The following is a 19063-nucleotide window of genomic DNA, read 5'->3' on the forward strand; positions in this document are numbered from 1 at the left end:
GACTGACAGTTCCACCGAGGACTCGTCTACAGACAGTTCAAACTCTGATGACGGAAACTTTTATGCGAACAAAAAGAATCTTTATAAAGCCAACCAGTATGACTTTCTGGAAGATAAAAGCAAGAAAGTCCGAGAGTTTAAGGAAGGTGGACAGTCGATCAAATTTGACAATTTTTCAAGATACTCAGATGCTTCGAAGCCTTTGTCTTTTATACAACAATTTGACATCGCTTTCGCGGGAGGACGCTACTCAAAGCACTCCAAGATTCAGAGAGCTGCCTCTTACTCTAAGGGGAATGCTCGAACTTGGTGGTCCACGCTTCTTTTAAACAAGACTGCGCCAGTTAAATGGTTGAAATTTAAGAAGCTTTTTATTTCTTCTTGGTTGACGCAAGAGTATGAATGCGATATACGAGCTGCTTGGAGCCATCTTCAGATGACCAAGAAAGATACAATAAATGCTTACTGTGAGAGACTCTGAAGCTCTTTTCTACCCGCCTCTTCATTCAAGAAAATCTCCTTCAGATAACAGATTGAGCGGTTCACCTTGGGTCTACCTACAGAGATCCGAGATCACTGCTTGGAACAGAAGTCAGCTTCTATTCAGGAGTTAATGAGTCATGCGAAGCGGGGCTTTGCCATTCGCTCTGGCAGTCTGACCTACCCCCAGATGAGGCCATGACACAACGAGCCAAACAGATTTATGGAAATGAAAGTAGAAAGAGAAAGAGCAACCCAAAGAAGAAGGATGCACGACCCAAGCTTACTCCTCAAGAGCGAGCTCCGTTCATTAAGGAGGAGAAGTGATTTGGATGCGGGGAACATGGACATATCTCCGCGAAGTGCCCTAAAAAGACACAGAAAGAAAAAAATAATAAGGACGACGACAGGCCTGAGAGTTCGAGAGTAGTTGAGGAACGTGGACGAAAAGGCAAGATGAATACAAGACTGGTTCCAGATTGTGTGGGTACAAATCCCAACACCATGGACGAGAGTACAGACCTTAGCCGAGCTTGGGGCAAAGTGAAAGATCAAGAGACCCTGATCTTCTTTGATGAAGGAGCCAAGGCCAACTTCATTTCACTGGAATTGGCGGTGCAGCTCGAGATCACTCTCGATCGGATGGGACCACTTGCGGAGGCAGTTCTAGCAGCACCCGGCAGGGACGTAGCCATTACACCTATCATTGGCAAACTTCGGTTGCATTGTCAAGGGTATTTGGTGCATAAGGACTTTTTCATAATGCCTTTGGAGGGTTGTGATGTTCTCTTAGGGATTCCTTGGTACCACAAGAACAACGCCGTGGTCGATTATCGGGTGAGGAAAGCGACATTGACTGCAGACAGACGCTGGGAGACGTCTACAAGACATCTTTTCGGACGACTTTTGGGTTATTTGAGTTTTTGGTGATGCCTTTTGGCTTAACCAATGCTCCTGCGACATTTAACAGGATGATGGACAGGATTTTCCGAGAGTACAAGCTATTTGTTGGCACTTTCTTTGACAACATCATTGTTTTCTCCAAGAATGAGGCAGAACACAGAGATCATCTGCTTCAGGTCTTTCAGGCATTACGAGATCACAAGTTAGTGATTAATGCAAAGAAAAGTGAATTTTTCCTACCAGAGATACACTTTTTGGCACACATTGTCTCAGCAGCAGGAGTGCAAATGGATCCGTTCCAAGATAGAGACTATCCGTGATTGGCACGATTTGAAGAATGTCCATGAAGTTAGAAGCTTCTAGGGAGTGTGTTCGTACTACAAGCGGTTCATTCGAAAGTTTGCAGAGGTTGCTTCTCCTTTGCATATCTTGACACAGAAAGGAGTCCCTTTCTCGTGGGGATCCACAGAGGTGACTGCCTTTCAGACATTGAAAGAGAAATTGACTACGGGACAAGTTTTGACTTTGCCGGACTTGCAGAAGTCATTTGAAGTAAATTGTGATGCTTGTGGTCGTAGTCTGGGTGCGGTCTTAATGCAAGAAGGCCATGTCATTGCTTACGAGAGCCGATTGTTCTCAAGGCCAGAGATGACAGCATAGATTTATGAGAAAGAGCTTTTGGCGGTTATCCATGCTCTTACTCAGTGGCGGCATTACCTACTCCGAGCAGATTTTACTGTCTTTACAGACCTTCAGATTTTGCGCTACTTCTTGTCACAGAAGCAGCTTTCGGAAAAGTAGATGCGGTGGGCGAACATCTTGTCACAGTTTCACTTCCAGATTGTCCATGTGCAGGGACAGAAGAATGTGGTGGTAGATGCTTTGTCTCGGAAGCCGTTGGTTCTGGCTATTTGCGCGATACACCATAGGAGCTTCGAGGATATGGTTGACCAGTATGCCACAGATACAGATTTTGCAGACGTTTTCACACGGATACGGGATGGGGAGACAGTAGCGGGATATTCCATTCAAGATGGCTACTTGATGAGAAAACCATGTTGTGCGTTACACAGCCGTTGAGGGAAAAGGTTATGATGGGATGCCATTGTCCACCTTTTACGGGTCACCGCGGCATTGCTACCACCATGAAAGGGGTAAAGAGATACTTCTTTTGGCCGAGACTCAAAAAGGATGTGGAAGAGTTTGTACGCAGTTGCTTAGTATGCCGGAAGATCAAGTTTGACAGGCATAAGGCACAGGGATTGTTACAGCCTTTGCCCATACCCACCCGCCCCTGGGAAAGTATTGCAATGGATTTCATTTTTGATCTCCCGAGAACATAGAGTGGTCACGATGGTATCTGGACTATTATTGACAGATTTAGCAAACAGGGTCATTTTATCCCAGTGAAGAAAACGGTCAAGCCGGATCACTTAGCGAGACTATTTGTGGCCCAGATCTTTAGATTACATGGCATGCCTGAGACGATTGTCTCCGACAGAGACCCCAGATTTACGAGTTTGTTTTGGAAGGTAATTTGGGAGAACATTGGCAGGCGGTTGCAGTTCTCGTCATCGTTCCACCCGCAGAATGATGGCAATCTGAGATTGCAAATTCAGTGGTTCTAGATTTATTGAAGTCTTATATCTCAGATTAGAAGACTCAGTGGGAAAAGTAGGTGGAATTTGCCTACAATAACACGATACACTCTTCGACGGGGAAGGCGCCATTTGAGATTGTTGAAGGTGCTGCAAAGATTCCACCCTTCCTAAGCACGAAAGATAAGATTTTTGAAGTGGATGAATATATGCGAGACTTAGATACGGCTTTTGCCAAGGTTCACGAGGCGTTGCAGAAGTCTCAAGAACGACAGAAAAAGGCAGCAGATCGCCATCGTCGCGACTTGAAATTGAAGGAGGATGATTGGGTGCTCTTACGTTTTGAGAAGGCACGCCTGAGAAAGAAAAAGGGAAAGGAGAGGCTTTTTCCAAAGCTTAGTATGTGATACTACGGACCTTTCCAGATCTCTAAAAAGATCAATGATGTCTCCTTTCGATTGAAATTGCCAGATACTTGGAGGATTCACAATGCATTTCATGTGAGTCTCTTGAAACCTTTTAAGGGTGAGCAACCCAAAGTGGAAGAAAACGAGGAGATCCTTGTCCCTGGACATACGAAGAATAAAGGTAAAGTCCGAAGGCGGTTCTTGGTTAAGTTCAAGAACAATATTATGCATTGGATGCGAAGTAGATGGAGGAGGAGGACCTAGCAGATACTCCTCAGATTGTGAAACTTTACCTCGATGCTTTTGGTTTAGCATAGTCTACTCCAAATGGAACCCATAATTCAGCTTGGCCGGAGATCTGGTACAGTGGGATGCACAAGAGGGGAGTCACTCCGCTCCTTTGTCAACAAATGCCATGATTTAGATACTAGAGTCACTGATGTCTCTTTGAGCTTCAGGGATACTGAAAGCTAACAGTATTATGTTGTATGACTTTTATGAAATGGAATTCTGATTATGATACTGATTTGTTCTTGACTTCTTTTCAGTGCAAGAACTGATAGACGAAACGACTGCAACATTTTGGTCTGATTGATCTCGAATAGACATGGTTGCAATAGGGGTTAGTCAATCGGACATCGACGAGATCCTGACTGGATCTAGATGCGATTGCTAGCTACATTGCCGATAAATCATGGTCTAAGAGTCCGAATGAATGTTGGATGTCATGAGATGTCCTGTTATGTCTAGTGATGTCCTTTGATGTCGTGTGATGTAACTGTCGATTGGTACATGTGCTAGATGTGTGTTCCTAGTACGTAGGTACTAGCAGTCAATGTCTGCTAAGACGGTTTATGGCCTCTATCTGTTTTGCAAGCGTAATCGAGGGCGATTACAATGCTTTCAAGAGGACGGTATGTCACAAAGTGATGACATGGCTACCGAGAGCAAAAACCCTAATTTCTGCCAGAAACCCTAAAACCTGCAAACCCTAATTTCTACCAAAAACCCTAATTTTTGGAAACCCTAACCCTAACTGCTGGCTGAAACCCTAAATCTGGCGGCAGATATGCCACGTGGCAGCAGTACGGATTTCCGGATTTTACGGCGCAGAAATCCCAGCTTTTGGCGATGCAATTTGGGCATGGAAGAGAGAAGAGAGAGAGTCCATTGCTTTATTTTGTAAAAACTCAAGTGAGTTTGTGAGAGAAAAAAAAGAGAGTTTTTGGGAACCGAAGCTTTTGGGGCTCTGCTTTTGGGCATCCCTTGTAAACTTTAAATAAGCAGAGAGGGTTCTCACTCTCGAGAGCATCTGGACGCAGAGTCTGAGAGTGAAACCCTAACCGCTCTCTTGTACTTTGACATTGATTTAATACATAAAGAAATACCGAAAGGGGCGCCAGTCTTTGGGGCCAATATCTCTAGGTACGAAACTCCGCCGGGCCAGTGCAAATCTATTGTGATCTGTGAATTGTTTTGAAGTGGTTATTTGGTGCTGTTGTGATTGATTCTTGACTTGGACTGTCCAAGTCTGTTACAGGAGCACACGTTCAGTCATGCAGGGTTGCCCCCTTCCTCTTCCTATTCTATGCTGAGGCGATGAGCAGATTCTTGACTTCTCAACAGGTTGGCCTGCGTGGCCTTGTGTAACAGACTTGGACACTCCAAGTCAAGAATCAACTGCGACAGCACCAAATAACCACTTCAAAACAATTCACAGATCACAATAGATTTGCACTGGCCCGGCAGATTTCCGTGCCTAGAGATATTGGCCCCAAAGACTGGCGCCCCTTTCGGTATTTCTTTTTGTATTAATCAATCATCAAAGTACAAGAGAGCGGTTAGGGTTTCACTCTCAGACTCTGCATCCAGATCCTCTGAGAAGTGAGGCCCTCACCACTAATTTAAAGGTAACAAAGGATGCCCAAAAGCAGAGCCCCAAAAGCTTTTAAAATCAAAAGCATCAGTTCTCTCTCTCTCTTAGAGAGTCTTTTCTCTTTTTTTTATAAAAAAATAAGCAAAAGCAAAATTCGCGTCGCTCATCATTTTCCAAAAAATAATAATAATAATAATCCGCCTCCGCGATCTCCGAAAATTAGGGTTTTTGGCAAAATTTAGGGTTTGCAAGAATTTTAGAGTTTCTGGCAGAAATTAGGGTTTCTACTGTCCGCCACGTCATCACTTTGTGACATACCCCCCTCTTGAAAGCATTGTAATCGACCGCGATTACGCCTGCAAAACCGACAAAAGCCATAAACCGTCTTAGCAGACACTGACTGTTAGTACCTACGTACTAGGAACACACATCTAGCACATGTACAAAATCGACAGTCACATCACACGACATCACAGGACATCACACGACATCACAGGACATCACCAGACATCACAGGACATCACATGACATTCAACATTCATTCGGACTCTTAGACCATGATTTATCGGCAATGTAGCTAGCAATCACATCTAGGTCCAATCCGGACCTCATCGATGTCGGATTGACTAACCCCTATTGCAACCATGTCTATTCGAGATCAATCAGACCAAAATGCTGTAGTCATTTCGGCTATCAGTTCCTGCACTCACAAGAAGTCAAGAACAAATCAGTATCATAATCAGGAATTCCATTTCATAAAGTCATCCAGCAGAATACTGTCAGCTCTCAGTATCCCTGAAGCTCAAAGAGACATCAGTGACTTTAGTATCAAAATCGAGGCATCTATTGACAAGGGAACGGAGTAACTCCCCTCTTGTGCATCCCACTGCACCAGATCTTCGGCCAAGCTGAGTTCTGGGTTCCGTTTGGAGTAGACTATGCGAAACCAAAACATCGAGGTAAAGTTTCACAATCCGAGGAGTAGCTGCTAGGTCCTCCTCCTCCATCCACTTCGCATCAAATGCAGGAAAGTTCTTGAACTTAACCAAGAACCGCCTTCGGACTTTACCTTTCTTCGTATCATTATGTGCCAAAATCTGTTCAGGAACAAGGATCTCCTCGGTTTCTTCCACTTCGGGTTGCTCATCAGGCTCCCCATCATCAGGCACATCACCCTTAACAGGGTTCAAGAGACTCACATACAATGCATTATGAATCCTCCAAGTATCTGGCAGTTCCAATCGGAAGGAGACATCATTTATCTTGTCAGTAATCTGGAAAGGTCCGTAGTATCACATACTAAGCTTTGGAAAAAGCCTCTCCTTTCCCTTTTTCTTTCTTAGGCGTGCCTTCTCAAAAGTAAGAGCACCCAATCAACCTCCTTCAGTTTCCAGTCGCGACGATGGCGATCCGCTACCTTTTTCTGTCGTTCTTGAGACTTCTGTAAAGTCTCGCGAACCTTGGCAAAAGCCGTATCCAAATCTCGCGAATATTCATCCGCTTCAAATTTCTAATCTTTCGTGCTCAGGAAGGATGGAACCTTCACAGCAGTTTCAACAATCTCTCATGGCGTCTTCCCCGTCGAAGAGTGTATCGTGTTATTGTAGGCAAATTCCACCAAAGGTAAGTTCTTTTCCCATTGAGTCTTCTGATGCGAGATACAACACTTCAATAAATCTAAAATCACTGAATTGGCAATCTCAAATTGCCCGTCAGTCTGCAAGTGGAACGATGACGAGAACTGCAACTACGTGCCAATGTTCTCCCAAATTGCCTTCCAAAACCAACTCATAAATCTGGGGTCTATGTCGGAGAGAATCGTCTCAGACGTGCCATGTAATCGGAAAATCATCGTGATCATTCTGTATTCTCGGGAGATCAAAAAAAATGAAATCCATTTCAATATTTTCCCAGGGGCGGGTGGGTATGGGTAAAGGCTGTAACAATCCCTGTGCCTTATGCCTGTCAAACTTGACCTTCTGGCACACCAAGCAACTGCGCACAAACTCTTCCACATCCTTCTTCAGTCTCCGCCAAAAGAAATCTCTCTCTACCCCTTTCATGGTGGTAGCAATGCCGCGGTGACCCGTAAAAGGTGGACAGTGGCAATCAATCATAACCTTTTCCCTCAACGGCTGTGTAACGCACAACATAAGTCTTTTTCATCAAGTAGCCTTCCCGAAGGGAGTATCCAGCTACTGTCTCCCCATCCCGTATCCGTGTGAAAAAATCTGCAAAATATGTATCTGTGGCACACTGATCGACCATATCCTCAAAGCTCCTATGATGTATCGCGGAAATAGCCAGAACCAACGGTTTCCGAGACAAAGCATCTGCCACCACATTCTTCTAACCCTGCACATGAACAATCTGGAAGTGGAACTGTGACAAGATGTTCACCCACCGCATCTACTTTTCCGAAAGCTGCTTCTGTGACAAGAAGTAGCGCAAACTCTAATGGTCTGTAAAGACAGTAAAATCCGCTCCGAGTAGGTAATGCCGCCACTGAGTAAGAGCATGGATAACCGCCAAAAGCTCTTTCTCATAAATCTGTGCTGTCATCTCCGGCCTAGAGAACAAACGACTCTCGTAAGCTATGACATGGCCTTCTTGCATCAAGACCGCACCCAGACTACGACCACAAGCATCACAAAATACTTCAAATGACTTCTGCAAGTCCGGCAAAGTCAAATCTGGTCCTGTACTGAATTTCTCTTTCAATGTCTGAAAGGTAGTCACCTCTGTGGGTCCCCACGAAAAAGGTACTCCTTTCTGTGTCAAGGTATGCAAAGGGGAAGCAACCTCTGCAAACTTTCGTATGAACCGCCTGTAGTACGAACACAGTCCCAAGAAGCTTCTAACTTCATGGACATTCCTCAAATCGGGCCAATCACGGATAGTCTCTATCTTGGCCGGGTCCATTTGCACTCCTGCTGCTGACACAATGTGTCCCAAAAAGTGTATCCATGGTAGGAAAAATTCACTTTTCTTTGCATTAATCACTAGCGTGTGATCTCGTAATGCCTAAAAGACTTGAAGCAGATGATCTCTGTGTTCTGCCTCATTCTTGGAGAAAACAATGATGTCGTCAAAGAAAGTGCCAAAAAAAAAAAATAGCCTGTACTCTCGAAAAATCCTGTCCATCATCCGGTTAAATGTCGCAGGAGCATTGGTTAAGCCAAAAGGCATCACCAAAAACTCAAATAACCCAAAAGTCGTCCGAAAAGTTGTCTTGTAGACATCTCCTGGCGCTATCCTGATCTGATGATATCCACTCTTCAAGTCAATCCTACTAAAGCACGAGGATCCCTGTAACCTGTCGAGTATATCATCGATCCTAGGAATCGGAAATCTGTTCTTGAAGGTGATTTCGTTGAGAGTGCTATAATCGATGCACATTCTCCAAGATCCGTCTTTCTTCAAAACCAACAACACTGGAGAGCAATACGGTGAAGTACTAGGCTGGACAAGACCCTTTTCCAAGAGGTCTTTCACTAAGTTCATAATCTTTTCATTCTGTACCCGGCTCACACGATAAGGTGGCCGATTCGGTGGCGTGCTTCCAGATATCAGATCAATGGTATGATCTTCAAGCCCTCTCAGAAGCAATCGGCATGAGCGTGGAGAAAAAAAAAAATCTTGGCGTTCTTTTCTTCAGGTCAAAACATGTTCAACCTTTATCCATCGTTCAGTTCTCCCAAAAGAATGAGTAAGAAAACTGAAGTTCATCAAGTACAATCTCTAAGCCCTTCATTTATCAAAGTCGCTTTCTCGGCCCGGTAGTCAACCACGGCGTAGTTCTTGTGGTACCAAGGGATCCCGAGTAGAACGTCACTCACGTGCCCTGAACACCCCTGTCATTGCAAACGAAGTTTGCCAATGCTCGGTGTAATGGCAACATCCCATCCGGGTGCCAGTCGAACTACCTCCGCCTGTGGCGTCAGTCTGTCGGGCGTAGTTCCAAATAGAGCCGCCAATTCCAAGTGAAAAGAAGTTGGCCTTGGCTCCTTCAAAAGAGCTTCCTGATCCTTCGCTTTGCCCCGAAAGCGGCAAAGTTTGTACTTTCATTCATTAGATTCGGTGCAGGTCCCACGCCATGTGGTACCAATTCTGCTTTTCTATCTGCCTTTTCTGCCACATTCCTCAGCTGCTCTCGAACTCTCAGACCTGTCGTCGTCTTTATCATTCTGTTCTTTCTGTGCCTTATCAGGGCACTTTGCGGAAATATGTCCATGTTTCCCGCATCCAAAGCACTTCCCCTCTCTAATGAAGCGAGCTCTCTCCTCAGGAGTAAGCTTGGGTCGTGCATCCTTTTTTTTCTCTGGGTTGCTCTTTTTCATTCTACTTTCATTCCCAGAAGTCTGTTCGGCTCGTTGTGTCATGGCCTCATCTGTGGGGTAGGTCAGACTGCCAAAGTGAATGGCAAAGCCCCACTTCGCATGACTCATCAACTCCTGAATAGAAGCTGACTTCTGTTCCAAGCAGTGATCTCGGATCTCTGTAGGTAGACCCAAGGTAAACCGCTCAATCTGTTCTCTGAACGAGATCTTCTTGAATGAAGAACTCCAGAATCTTTCACAATAAGAATTCACTGTATCGCTCTTGGTCATCCGGAGATGGTTCCAAGCAGCTCGTATATCTCGCTCAAACTCTTGAGTCAACCAAGAAGAAATAACAAGCCTCTTGAATTTCAGCCATGTAACTGGCACAGTCTTGCTTAATAGAAGCGTGGACCACCAAGTACGAGCATTCCCCTTAAAGTAAGAGGCAGCTCTCCGAATCTTGGAGTGCTTTGAATAGCGTCCTCCCGCGAAAGCGATGTCAAACTACTGTATAAAAGACAAAGCCTTCGAAGCATCTGAGTATCCTGAAAAGTATCAAACTTGATCGAGTGGCCACCTTCCTTAAACTCTCGGACTTTCTTGCTTTTATCTTCGAGAAAGTCATACTGGTTGGCTTTGTAAAAATTCTTCTTGTTCGCATAAAACTTTCCGTCATCGGAACCTGAGCTGTCTGTAGACGAGTCCTTAGTACAACTGTGAGTCTCTGGGCGAGATTTAGCCTTCTTTGCCTTTCTCTTGCCCTTTCCAAAGCGTTGCTTCTTGCTTCGCTTTTTACCTTTTCTGTCTTCTTCGCTCGAATCCGAGGAGCTAGAAGAACTGTCAGAAGAAGAAGAAGAAGAACTAGGTAGGTCTTCAAACTTGACGCGCTTCTTCAATTTCTTTGCCTTGTCAAATGTCGACCGACGACCTAAATATCCCGGGAAGTTAGTGCCTTTCTTCTGCTTTTTGCCGTGCTTTTTGGCTTTCTTTTGCGTGTCAAAAAGCTGAGCAATCCGTGCATCAACCAGGTTCTCCAGTTCCTTCTCCGTATATTTCTTGGAGGCAGAAGGTTTCTTGAGAGCGGGTTTCGGGAGTGGTGTTGTGGTTCTCTGCCACTCCATCTGTACCTCTTCCAAAGAGGTTTGGTTCATATATTTTGCCATCTTCGGGTCCTTGGCAAAATTGAGCATCATCATTGTTGCATCGCTAATCAACTGGCGACGCTCTATCTCTCGCCGCTCCGCCTAAGTAGGCCAAGGCGGGCCATACTCTCTGCCTGAATCTTCGTTGTGATCCCAGCCCGCATCTCCAGATGCAGAGGGAGTCGACTAATCATTGCCTGAAGCCATAGGTGCCGCGGAAAAAAAATTCGGAGATCGGATTTCCCGTAGAAGAGAAATCGGCCGTGCTCTAATACCACTGTAACAGACTTGGACACTCCAAGTCAAGAATCAACCGCGACAGTACCAAATAACCACTTCAAAACAATTCACAGATCACAATAGATTTGCACTGGCCCGGCGGAGTTCCGTGCCTAGAGATATTGGCCCCAAAGACTGGCGCCCCTTTCGGTATTTCTTTTTGTATTAATCAATCATCAAAGTACAAGAGAGCGGTTAGGGTTTCACTCTCAGACTCTGCGTCCAGATCCTCTGAGAAGTGAGGCCCTCACCACTAATTTAAAGGTTACAAAGGATGCCCAAAAGCAAAACCCCAAAAGCTTTTAAAATCAAAAGCATCAGTTCTCTCTCTCTTAGAGAGTCTTTTCTCTTTTTTTTTAATAAAAAAAAAAGCAAAAGCAAAATTCGCGTCGCTCATCATTTTCCAAAAAAAAAAAATAATAATAATAATAATCCGCCTCCGCGATCTCCGGAAATTAGGGTTTTTGGCAAAATTTAGGGTTTGCAGGAATTTTAGGGTTTCTGCTGTCCGCCACGTCATCACTTTGTGACACCTTAAGCTCCCTATTAGGGCAAACGAGCCATAGTTAACAGGAACGGGAAACCGGAACGGGAACGCGGAACAAAATGCCATTCCTTGTTACGGATACTCACGTTTGAAACACGGAACGAGGATTCGGAACGGGAACTTGGAATGGAAACGGGGAACGGAGACCTGAAAACGGCCATTCCCTGTTACTATGAAACGAGCTTCTTGATGCTTAGTTTGCCGATGACTCAGCCTTGTACTTCGAGGACCAATAGGCCAATTTGCACAGGTGTCAACAAATTCTTGAGGTGTTCTATTGGGGGTCATCAATTGGAGGAAGACAGTTTCTTTCTGGGTTGACAGTGCTCCGCCACCTGAGTGATCGCCAGGTGAGCCTCATGTTTCTTGGGGTCCCATGGAAAGGGGTCTAGCATGCACTTTATGTGACTAGCTTCAGTTTTCAGGTTTGCCAGATGAGGTATAGAGCATCCAACTAACAGGGCATGAGAGGGGTGCAGAGCATGTGCCAGGACATCACAGAGGCCTTACCAGCTGAGTGAATGACTCCTCTAGAGACAACAGCTCTCAAATGGATGGGAGCTTTCACGCAACTAGAGGTCCTCATTGCAGTTTGCGCTTGCTCAGAGTCCATACACTCCATGTTCTTGAGATCCAGGGCGAGGGTCGACTACACAGAGTCTCAATAGAGGCTCCACAGGTTGCAAAGTGTTGTTTTCAGAGGATACGAGTAGTGGGCATCTGTGGGAGGACTTGTGTCATAGATCCTAACACTCTGGTTCATTTGGCGGGCCCACTACTTTCGCATCTTCGAGGCTCGTCCTGTCCCCCTGGCAGAGACTGTTCGGGATTTTGGGTTGGAGTTGAGTCACACTCACAGGGGCCAGTTTGAGAGACTCCAAGGCAGCTCCGACCGCATGCGGGAGCGCAGAGAGGCTTTCTTGCAACTCTGGCGCCCAGGGCCTTTTTTCACCATGGTCCAGGGAACACCTAGATGGCACTACCGTCCACCTGTGTGGATTTTTCCTCCTCCCATTTCTTGAATTAGCCCATTGTACATGTTCTGTTGTTTCATTGGGCGAGTCTCCCCTTGCTATTGTTGTAGCCCTCTGTAGCAGAGGTAGTTGTAGCCCTATGGGCTTCTTTATTAACTAATGGAAGGGTCTCTTTCTAAGGGGGGGGGGGGGGGGGGGGGGGGGGGGGGGGGGGGAACAAAGCTTTTTGTACCTGGCTCGCTGTAAGGCAGTGGTGTTTGCAATCAATGGTTCTGAGATTGAGGCGATAGAGGCTAGGGAAGCTTATAGCAAGAACAAAAGGTCGATCAAAGGCGAATATCATAGTTACAACGAACGGGAAACCGGAACGGGGAACGAGAACGGGAACGCGAAACAAAATGCCATTCCCTGTTACGGGTACTCACGTTTGAAACACGGAACGGGGATTCGGAACGGGAACTTGGAATGGGAACGGGGAACGGAGACCTGAAAACGGCCATTCCTTGTTACTATGGCGAATATCAGTTCAGCAGCACAACTTGAGCAGCCCTGGTTATAAGCTAATCAAAGTGCTAATCACGGTTTGCATGCATTGATCATCTTTATCAAAGGCAACGCTTGCACGATAATTGTTTCGGGTCGGACATCAGTTTAGTGCATCTTGTAGTGCCTTAAGAAGGGACACAAGCCAAGCCCTACCATAGTTGCCCAAAACGGCATTTCAACCATTTCAAAACGGCAAAACGTTTCGGGCCGTTCCGACAATTCAGAAATGCATTTCGGAGGCTTCAAAATGTTTCCACTAGATTGGGCCTAAATCAGCCACACTTTTTTCTCCATGTTGCACCTTCAGTTTATAGTGCAAGTCTACTGCAAGCCTCCCACACATTGCATACCCCTAGAGGGCCATCTCAAAGAATCACCCTTTGCTACACCACAGATGAGAGCTCTCAGTTTATGAATCATGATACTTTTGCTAGTGGATCTACTAGTGATGCAGACATCGAGGAGGATGATAAGTCGTAGATGTAGCTTAAAAGAAAAGTCATTTTGAGTCCGACATTCCATTAAAAAATTCCGAGAAAAAGATCCTTCCATTAGTTAATAAAACTGCCCATAGGGCTACAACCACCTCTACTAGAGAGGGCTACATCAACCATAAGGGGCGACTCTCCCAATGATGAGGGCTAGATCAAGAGATGGGAGGAGGGAAAAGCCACATAGGTGGACGGTAGTACCATCTGGGCTCACCCCGGACCATAGTGAAGAAAGGCCTAGGGCGCCAGAGTCGTAGGAACGCCTCTTTGCGCTCTCGCATGCGGTCGGAGCTGCCCTGAAGTCTCTTGAACTGTCCCCTGATACTATGGATCAACTCTAGCCAAAAGTCTCGAACAGTCTCCGCTGGTGGGACAAGACGAGCCTCGAAGATGCGGAAGCAACGGGCTTGCCAAATGAACCAAAGTGTCAGGCCACAAACGAGCTGCCAACACACCTCTCTCTCACAGCACCACTCTTGTGGGGTAAGCTCTGTAGCAGACTGGAGTGTAGGTCGACACCCCTGTATCACTATTGTCCTGCAGGTGAAAGATAGCTCAAACTATAGTGCAAGGCAGGGTGGACCAAGCAGCTGCCCCCAAAGTGTATTGTCGCGCTCTGGAAAGAGCTGGCATCAGCCGAAGGACCCGAAGCCAAACCTGTTGTGCCATAGGGCAATCCCACTGACAGTGACGCTGACTCTCCAAAGGATGGTCACAAGCTACACGTGCTGCCGAAAGGCCACTATGTACTAGCCAGCTTCCCATTGCCGTAGCTTTGTGTGCAACTAGCCACTGGAACAAAGTGACTCACCGCGACTGTCTGAAGTCCCACAACCTCGCCCAAAAGGCTGATGTAACAGACTTGGACACTCCAAGTCAAGAATCTACCGCGATAGCACCAAATAACCACTTAAAAACAGTTCACAATTCACAATTTATTCGACACTGGCCCTGTGGAGTCTCGTGCCTAGAGATATTGGCCCCAAAGACTGGCGCCCCTTTCGGTATTTTTTTTTGTATTAATCTGAGTTCAAAGTACAAGAGTGCGGGCAGGCGCTCACGCTCAGACTCTGCGTCCACATGCTCTGAGTTGTGAGAGGCCTGTTCACGTAGTTAAAGGTACAAGGGTTGCTAAAAGCAGAGCCCCAAAAGCTGAAATCAAAAGCTTCAAGTAAAAGCTTTGAAAATAAAACAAAAGTTATTTCTCTCTCTTTCTTTTAATAGATAAAGCAGAGAGGCTTTCTCTTTCTCTCTCTCTTGCTAAAATAAAGCAAAGAGGCTTTCTCTCTTGTCAACTTGCGTGGCTAAACGCAAGTCCAAGACAGCCCCAAAAACAGCCCACTCAAAAGCGATGCCAAAAATCTACCCAGCTTTCCGTGAATCGCGCTGGTGTCCATACAATAGGCCACGTGTCAGCCTGCCACAACAACAAATCAGGGTTAGGGTTAGGGTTAGGGTTTCAAAAAAATTAGGGTTTTTGATTTTAGGGTTAGTGTTTCAGTAGAGCGGGCAGCCACGTCATCACTTTGTGACATACCCCCCTCTTGAAAGCATTGTAATCACCTTCGATTAAGCCTGCCAAACAGACAGAGGCCATAAACCATCTTGGCGGGCACTGACTGTTAGTACCTACGCACTAGGAACACACATCTAGCACATGTATCAATCGACAGTCACATCACAAGACATCACAGGACACCACATGACATTCAATATTCATCCGGATCTTAGACCATGATTTATCGCCAATGTAGCTAGCAATCGCATCTAGATCCAGTCGCGATCTCATCGATGCCCGATTGACTAACCCCTATTGCAATCATGTCTATTCAAGATTAAGTAGACTAAAATGTTGCAGTCATTTCGTCTATCAGTTCCTACACTTAAAAACAGTCAAGAACAAATCAGTTTCATATTCCGGAATTCCATTTCATAAAGTCATACAGCAGAATATTGTCAGCTCTCAGTATCCCTGAAGCTCAAAGAGACATCAGTGACTCTAGTATACAACAAATCAAGGCATCTATTGACAAAGGAGCGGAGTAACTCCCCTCTTGTGCAAATCCACTGCACCAGATCTCCGGCCAAGCCGAATTCTGGGTTGCATTTGGAATAGTCTATGCTAAACCAAAAGCTTCGAGGTAAAGTTTCACAATTTGAGGAGTATCTGCTAGGTCCTCCACTTCGATGCAGGATAGTTCTTGAACTTAACCAAGAACCGCCTTCGGACTTTACCTTTATTCTTTGTATCCTTATGTGCCAAAATCTGTTCAAGAACAAGGATCTCATCGTTTTCTTTCACTTTGGGTTGCTCATCGGGCTCCCCATCATCAAGCACATCACCTTTAAAAGGTTTCAAAAGACTCACATGAAATGCATTGTGAATCCTCCAAGTGTCAGGCAGTTTCAATCGGAAGGAGACATCATTGATCTTTTCAGAGATCTGGAAAGGTCCGTAGTATCGCATACTAAGCTTTGAAAAAAGCCTCTCCTTTCTCTTTTTCTTTCTCAGGCGTGCCTTCTCAAAACGCAAGAGCACCAAATCATCCTCCTTCAATTTCAAATCGCGACGATGACGATCCGCTGCCTTCTTTTGTCATTCTTGAGATTTCTGCAAAGCCTCGCGGACCTTGGCAAAAGCCGTGTCTAAGTCATGCGTATACTCGTCCGCTTCAAAAATCTTATCTTTCGTGCTTAGGAAGGGTGGAACCTCGTAGCACCTTCAACAATCTCAAATGGCGCCTTCCCCATCGAAGAGTGTATCGTGTTATTGTAGGCAAATTCCACCAAAAGTAGATACTTTTCCCATTGAGTCTTCTGATCTGAGATATAAGACTTCAATAAATCTAAAACCATTGGATTGGCAATCTCACATTGCCTGTCAGTCTGCAGGTAAAACAAACTCATAAATCTGGGGTCCCTGTCAGAGACAATCGTCTCAGGCATGCCATGTAATCTGAAAATCTAGGCCACAAACAATCTCGCTAAGTGATCCGGCTTGACTGTTTTCTGGAATGAAATGAGCCTCCTTGCTAAATCTGTCAATAACAGTCCAGATACCATCGTGACCACTCTGTGTTCTCGGGTGATCAAAAATGAAATCCATTGCAATACTTTCCCAGGGATGGGTGGGTATGGGCAAAGGCTGTAACAATCCCTGTGCTTTATGCCTGTCAAACATGACTTTTTGGCATACCAAGCAACTGCGCACAAACTCTTCGACATCCTTCTTGAGTCTCAGCCAAAAGAAGTATCTCTCTACCCCTTTCATGGTGGTAGCTATGCCGCAGTGACCCGTAAAAGGTGGACAGTGGAATTCAGTCATAACCTTTTTCCTCAACAGCTGTGTAACGCACAACATGGTTTTCCTCATCAAGTAGCCATTCCAAATGGAATATCTTGCTATTGTCTCGCCATCCCGTATCCGTGTGAAAACGTCTGCAAAATCTGTATTTGTGGCATACTGGTCGACCATATCCTCGAAGCTCCTATGATGTATCGCGGAAATAGCCATAACCAATGGTTTTCGAGACAAAGCATCTGCCACCACATTCTTCTGTTCCTGAACATGGACAATCTGAAAGTGAAACTGTGACAAGATGTTCGCCTATCGCATCTGCATTTCCGATAGCTGCTTCTGTGACAAGAAGTAGCGCAAACTCTGATGGTCTGTAAAGATAGTAAAATCCGCTCCGAGTAGGTAATGCCGCCACTGAGTAAGAGCATGGATAACCGCCAAAAGCTCTTTCTCATAAATCTATGTTGTCATCTCCGGCCTTGAGAACAATCGGCTCTCGTAAGCAATGACATGGCCTTCTTGCATTAAGACCGCACCCAGACTACAACCACAAGCATTACAATATACTTCAAATGACTTCTGCAAGTCCGGCAAAGTCAAAACTTGTCCCGTAGTCAATTTCTCTTTCAATGTCTGAAAGGAAGTCACCTCTATGGACCCCAACGAGAAAGGGACTCCTTTCTGTGTCAAGATATGCAAAGGGAAAGCAACCTCTGCAAACTTTCGAATGAACCGCCTGTAGTACGAACACAATCCAAGAAGCTTCTAACTTCATGGACATTCTTCAAATCGTGCCAATCACGGATAGTCTCTATCTTGGAACGGATCCATTTGCACTCCTGCTGCTGAGACAATGTGTGCCAAAAAGTGTATCTCTGGTAGGAAAAATTCACTTTTCTTTGCATTAATCACTAACTTGTGATCTCGTAATGCCTGAAAGACCTGAAGCAGATGATCTCTATATTCTGCCTCATTCTTGGAGAAAACAATGATATCATCAAAGAAAGTGCCAACAAATAGCCTGTACTCTCGAAAAATCATGTCCATCATCCGGTTAAATGTCGCAGGAGCATTGGTTAAGCCAAAAGGCATCACCAAAAACTCAAATAACCCAAAAGTCGTTCGAAAGGCTGTCTGGTAGACATCACTTGGCGCGATTCTGATCTGATGATATCCACTCTTCAAATCTATCATGCTAAAACACCAGGATCCCTGTAAACTGTCGAGTATATCATCGATCCTAGGAATCGGAAATCTGTTCTTGATGGTGATTTTGTTGAGAGTTCTATAATCGATGCACATTCTCCAAGATCCGTCTTTCTTCAAAACCAACAACACTGGAGAGCAATACGGTGAAGTACTAGGCTGGACAAGACCCTTTTCCAAGAGGTCTTTCACTTGGTTCATAATCTCTTCGTTCTGTGCTCGGCTCACACGATAAGGTGGCCGGTTCGGTGGTGTGCTTCCGGGAATCAGATCAATGGTATGATCTTCAGGACGAGCAGGTGATAACTCGCCTGGCAGGCCCTCTGAGAAGCAAACGGCATGAGAGTGGAGAAAATCTTGGCGTTCTTTATCAAGTTCAGACATATTTGTCCTATCCTCATCGCTCAATTCTTTCATAAAGATCGAGTAAACAAAGAAACTGGATTTCATTAACTTTGAAATGGCCGAAGCCGATACAATAGGGATAGAGTCACCCTTAAGTTTACTGTCAAGTACAATTGTTCTGCCCTTCTCTATAGTCAATGTCGCTTTCCTCGCCCGATAGTCGACCGCGGCGTTGTTCTTGTGGTACCAGGGAATTCCCAAGAGGACATCACAACCTTCTAAAGGCATTTTGTAAAAATCCTCGTGCCCCAAATACCCCTGACAATGCAACCGAAGTTTGCTAATAACAGGTGTAATGGCTACGTCCCTGCCAGGTGCCGATAGAACAGCCTCCACAAGTGGTCCCATCCGATCAGGAGTGATCTCAAGCCGCGCCGCCAATTCCGGTGAAATGAAGTTAGCCTTGGCTCCTCCATCAAAGAAGATCAGGGCTTCTTGGTCTTTCACCTTACCCCAAGCTCGGCAAAGTTCTGTACTCTTGTCCATCGTGCTGAGATCCGTACCCACGCAATCCGGAACCAGTCATGTTTTCATCTTGCCTTTTCTTCCACGTTCCTTTGCTGCTCTCGAACTCTCAGGCCTTTAGTCG

At 45.5% G+C, this 19063-nt stretch overlaps 1 protein-coding gene across 4 annotated transcripts in view; it reads right to left on the reverse strand.

The window, feature by feature from the left end:
- Positions 1-19063, reverse strand: part of LOC147442295 (dynein regulatory complex subunit 3-like) — a 159440-nt gene that overhangs the window by 35929 nt on the left and 104448 nt on the right. The window lies entirely within an intron of this gene.

The sequence above is a fragment of the Adiantum capillus-veneris genome, chromosome 14 (assembly GCF_014529385.1).
Source record: "Adiantum capillus-veneris isolate H3 chromosome 14, ASM1452938v2, whole genome shotgun sequence".
In the NCBI taxonomy this organism is placed as follows: Eukaryota; Viridiplantae; Streptophyta; class Polypodiopsida; order Polypodiales; family Pteridaceae; genus Adiantum; species Adiantum capillus-veneris.